Here is a 5,869-nt window from a genome sequence, read left to right as displayed (position 1 = left end):
AGGGCCACGTCCACTCTGTGTGCTGTACACCGGCCATCCCTTGGTGCAACCGGTCCAGGAAAGCTTTCACTTGCTCACTCTTGGAGGAGCTTCTGTGACTTATGCGGGTTCCTGGTAACGTCGGTCTGACGAGCAACGAGGCTGTTGATGCTGCTGCCGAGGCTGCAGTCCTCGTACCTCGACCCACTAGCTCGTCCATTCCCACCGATGATCCGTGTGTTGTCGTCTGCCACCAGATCATGTCACTTTGGCATCACCACTGGTCTTCCCTTCATAGGAACAAGCTCCGGGGAATTAAACCTCTCCCAGCGGCTTGGCCGACCTGCTCTCGGCCCTCTCGCCGCGAGGAGATCATTTTAGCTGGGCTGCGTATTGGGCACTGTCTTTTTAGCCTTCGTCATTTGCTAAGTGGTGATCCTCACCACTTTGTGCGCATTGTCCTGAACCTTTGACGGTTCGCCGTTTGCTCACGGAATGCCCGTTTTTTCACCACCTGCTTTCTAATTTATGAGTTATCGCCGTTTTAGCGAACGATGCGTACGCTGTCGACCGCGTTTTACTTTATATCCTTCGTTGCAATATGGTGGAGGACATTTACTCTCTCATTCAGGACCTCCGTTGTCTTTATGACGTATTTTATGGCCCTTTCTCCAAGAGAAAGTCCCGGTGTTTAGCTGCCTTTCCTTCCGTCCATTGGGCTTTTAACTCCTTTTTCGTCTTCGTGTTCTAGGGTCCTGACATGGGCGCGTTTGACCTTAGCTGTTTTTGCGCCCTCAAACAGAACGAAACAAGCGCCACGTCCACCTCTTGTCTTTCCAGAAGGTGACTCGAGGCGGCGGCTACTCCCTTGCCGATCTGCAACACTTCCAGCGACAATTTGCCGTCATTGTTATTTTTGATATCTTTTATCACCGTGACATTAGCTGCGAGAACTCTAAATATCGTTCTAGATCATCCTTAAGTAGTTTTGGTACACATTTACTTTTTAGCGTTGTTGAATGGTTCCGCTACTGTCTCGTTGACTTCCGTCCTTCCCAAGGTCTTGTGCCATCTAAACTAGATGCTTCTGTTGCGAGATGGTGTTAACCAGAGGTTAGCCTTGTTAGGTAATTGCCATCATAAAAAGCGACACTGAAGTGCTATAGGACTAATTCCCTGTTTCTTACCTCGGCTGTTTCAAGATGCGTGTTTCCTACGAAGTGGAAGTAACAGACTCCTCCCTCGATCTCTTGTTACCTGTCTTAGAAATAGAAGGAGTCTGTTTTCTCTTTTGACTTTGAGTCGGTCTTCTCTTGAAGGTCTTAGTTCCAAGACCTTTTAGTTCCATTTTTTCTTAGGAAGGCATTCCTTACATTCCTTCCGTTCCCCAGGAGGTTCCTCCTCTGTGCCCAAACAAGGTTTTAATTTTGATCTGGAACACCTCCTCAGTAACGTTTTCCGCTCCTGGAGGTGGTACCTCCCTCCGTCCAGTTGCGGCAACAGCTTCCATACGCTTGCCGCCAAATGACTGGTTTCCGAGTTATCTTTAAAATCAAGTCCCTCAGTTTTTGTTTTTGTCAATCTTTGTTTTTTTTAAACTTATTCAGCTCTCATTCCTTTAATTTGCTACCTATCTTTAATTTCTTTGTTTTAATCTATTATTCATCAACAAAGAATGACCACCCATATTCGCCCGACGTGGTGTAGGGGGCAGGGAGGTTGCACGGTATCCATGAGGCTCCGTTCATAACACATCTTCCCATATGCCACGCACCCCTCGGCAAGGACCACGTTGCACCTTGGGTTAGACGAGTGCTTCCTCTTCGTCCCATTTGTTCCATCTGATGATCATTTTAACGCGCAACCTGATAATCCATTACCTCTGAAACATGGGGTCAGACTCCCTCAGACGAAAGCGGAAGCACCAATAACGGGGTTCAAATGGCTCTGAGCACTATGGGACTCAACTGCTGTGGTCATTAGTCCCCTAGAACTTAGAACTACTTAAACCTAACTAACCTAAAGACATCACACACATCCATGCCCGAGGCAGGATTCGAACCTGCGATCGTAGCAGTCGCACGGTTCCGGACTGCGCGCCTAGAACCGCGAGACCACCGCGGCCGGCAATAACGGGGTCCTTCAGCTCTTATAGCTGCAGTATTCTTTTCGGTACAATATGTAGATAGCATTCCGCTTGTCGTATTTCAGCCCTCTTACCTTTAGAATGTCAGAGAGCATATTCTAGTTAACGTTGTCAAAAGGGTTCTGTATGTGTACAAATGCTATAAATGAAGGTTTGCATATCATCTAAGATAAGTTGTCTGTTCCTGCGTTTCTCCGGAAACCAAACTGATCTTCTCAAAAGTCGGCTTCTAGCAGCCTTTGCGTTTTTTAGTAAATAATTCGCGTCACTATTTTGCAACCTTCACTTATTAAACTAATGGTTCAGTAGTAATCACACTTGTCAGTAACCCTTTTGGAATTATTACATTCCTTATTTCCTATCAAAAACAGTCTTGATCACAAATTATTTATTCCGGTGACCGCTTTCGACCACAACTGTGCTCATCTTCCGACCAATGAGTAAGAACCTCCTTCTAGTGGTAAATCAGAAGTGCGAGTAGTGATTTACCACCAGAAGGAGGTTCTTACTCATTGGTCTGAAGATGACCACAGTTGTGGTCGAAACCGGTTACCGGAATAAATAATTTGTGAGCGAGACTGTTTTTGATAACAAATATTTGTAACAACATTGATCACTGTTCACTTCCACAATGTATTCAAAAGTAATTAATATTACATTCTTCTTGAAATATGAAGGTATTTCGTATGTATGATGTACGTTGCACGCCAGGTGGAATAGTACTGTCATCTTTGCCACACCAGCCCAAAAAGTCTACACGTCTATATAAGTGAATTACTTTATTTTTCCCCCCATGAACCATGGACCTTGCCGTTGGTGGGGAGGCTTGCGTGCCTCAGCGATACAGGTGGCCATACCGTAGGTGCAACCACAACGGAGGGATATCTTGAGATGCCAGACAAACATGTCGTTCCTGAAGAGGGGCAGAAGCCTTTTCAGTAGTTGCAGGGGCAACAGTCTGGATGATTGACTGATCTGGCCTTGCAACATTAACCAAAACGGCCTTGCTGTGTTGGTACTGCGAACGGCTGAAAGCAAGGGGAAACTACAGCCGTAATTTTTCCCGAGGACATGCAGCTTTACTGTATGATTAAATGATGATGGCGTCCTCTTGGGTAAAATACTCCGGAGGTAAAATAGTCCCCCATTAGGATCTCCGGGCGGGGACTACTCAAGAGGATGTCGTTATCAGGAGAAAGAAAACTGGCGTTCTACGGATCGGAGCGTGGAATGTCAGATCCCTTAATCGGGCAGGTAGGTTACAAAATTTAAAAAGGGAAATGGATAGGTTAAAGTTAGATATAGTGGGAATTAGTGAAGTTCGGTGGCAGGAGGAACAAGACTTCTGGTCAGGGGAATACAGGGTTATAAATACAAAATCAAATAGGGGTAATGCAGGAATAGGTTTAATAATGAATAAAAAAATAGGAGTGCGGGTAAGCTACTACAAACAGCATAGTGAACGCATTATTGTGGCCAAGATAGACACAAAGCCCATGCCTAATACAGTAGTACAAATTTATATGCCAACTAACTCTGCAGATGATGAAGAAATTGATGAAATGTATTATGAAATAAAAGAAATTATTCAGGTAGTGAAGGGAGACGAAAATTTAATAGTCATGGGTGACTGGAATTCGTCAGTAGGAAAAGGGAGAGAAGGAAACATAGTAGGTGATTACGGATTGGGGCTAAGAAATGAAAGAGGAATCCGTCTGGTAGAATTTTGCACAGAGCATAATCATAGCTAACACTTGGTTCAAGAATCATAAAAGAAGGTTGCATACATGGAAAAATCCTGGAGATACGAAAAGGTATCAAATAGATTATATAATGGTAAGGCAGAGATTTAGGAATCAGGTTTTAAATTGTAGGACATTTCCAGGGGCAGATGTGGACCCTGACCACAATCTATTGGTTATGACTTGTAGGTTAAAACTGAAGAAACTGCAAAAAGGTGGGAATTTAAGGACATGGGATCTGGATAAGCTGAAAGAACCAGAGGTTGTACAGAGTTTCAAGGAGAGCATAAGGGAACAATTGACAGGAATGGGGGAAAGAAACAGTAGAAGAAGAATGGGTAGCTCTGAGGGATGAAGTCGTGAAGGCAGCAAAGGATAAAGTAGGTAAAAACACGAGGGCTGCTAGAAATCCTTGGGTAACAGAAGAAATATTGAATTTAATTGATAAAAGGAGAAAATATAAAAATGCAGTAAATGAAACAGGCAAAAAGGAATACAAACGTCTCAAAAATGAGATCGACAGGAAGTGCAAAATGGCTAAGCAGGGATGGCTAGAGGACAAATGTAAGATTGTAGAAGCTTATCTAACTAGGGGTAAGATAGATACTACCTACAGGAAAATTAAAGAGACCTTTGGAGAGAAGAGAACCACGTGTATGAATATCAAGAGCTCAGATGGCAACCCAGTTCTAAGCAAAGAAGGGAAGGCAGAAAGGTGGAAAGAGTATATAGAAGGTTTATACAAGGGCGATGTACTCGAGGACAATATTATGGAAATGGAAGAGGATGTAGATGAAGACGAAATGGGAGATAAGATACTGCGTGAAGAGTTTGACAGAGCACTGAAAGACCTGAGTCGAAACAAGGCCCCCGGAGTAGACAACATCCCATTGGAACTACTGACGGCCTTGGGAGAGCCAGTCATGACAATACTCTACCAGCTGGTGGGCAAGATGTATGAGACAGGCGAAATACCTCCAGACTTCAATAAGAATATAATAATTCCAATCCCAAAGAAAGCAGATGCTGACAGATGTGAAAATTACCGAACTATCAGTTTAATTTGTCACAGCTGCAAAATACTAACGCGAATTCTCTACAGACGAATGGAAAAACTGGTAGATGCGGACCTCGGGGAGGATCAGTTTGGATTCCGTAGAAATGTTGGAACACGTGAGGCGATACTGACCTTACGACTTATTTTAGAAGAAAGATTAAGAAAAGGCAAACCTACGTTTCTAGCATTTGTAGACTTAGAGAAAGCTTTTGACAATGTTGACTGGAATACTCTCTTTCAAATTCTGAAGGTGGCAGGGGTAAAATACAGGGAGCGAAAGGCTATTTACAATTTGTACAGAAACCAGATGGCAGTCATAAGAGTCGAGGGGCATGAAAGGGAAGCAGTGGTTGGGAAAGGAGTGAGAGGGTTGTAGCCTCTCCCCGATGTTATTCAATCTGTATATTGAGCAAGCAGTAAAGGAAACAAAAGAAAATTTTGGAGTAGGTATTAAAATTCATGGAGAAGAAATAAAAACTTTGAGGTTCGCCAATGACATTGTAATTCTGTCAGAGACGGCAAAGGACTTGGAAGAGCAGTTGAACGGAATGGACAGTGTCTTGAAAGGAGGATATAAGATGAACATCAACAAAAGCAAAACGAGAATAATGGAATGTAGTCAAATTAAATCCGGTGATGCTGAGGGAATTAGGTTAGGAAATGAGACACTTAAAGTAGTACAGGAGTTTTGCTATTTAGGAAGTAAAATAACTGATGATGGTCGAAGTAGAGAGGATATAAAATGTAGACTGGCAATGACAAGGAAAGCGTTTCTGAAGAAGAGAAAGTTGTTAACATAGAATATAGATTTACGTAGGAAGTCGTTTCTGAAAGTATTTGTTTGCCATGTATGGAAGTGAAACATGGACGATAACTAGTTTGGACAAGAAGAGAATAGAAGCTTTCGAAATGTGGTGCTGCAGAAGAATGCTGAAGATAAGGTGG

Source organism: Schistocerca gregaria, chromosome 3, assembly GCF_023897955.1.
Source record: "Schistocerca gregaria isolate iqSchGreg1 chromosome 3, iqSchGreg1.2, whole genome shotgun sequence".
NCBI classification, from domain to species: Eukaryota; Metazoa; Arthropoda; class Insecta; order Orthoptera; family Acrididae; genus Schistocerca; species Schistocerca gregaria.
Note: the sequence above shows the minus strand (reverse complement) of the source record.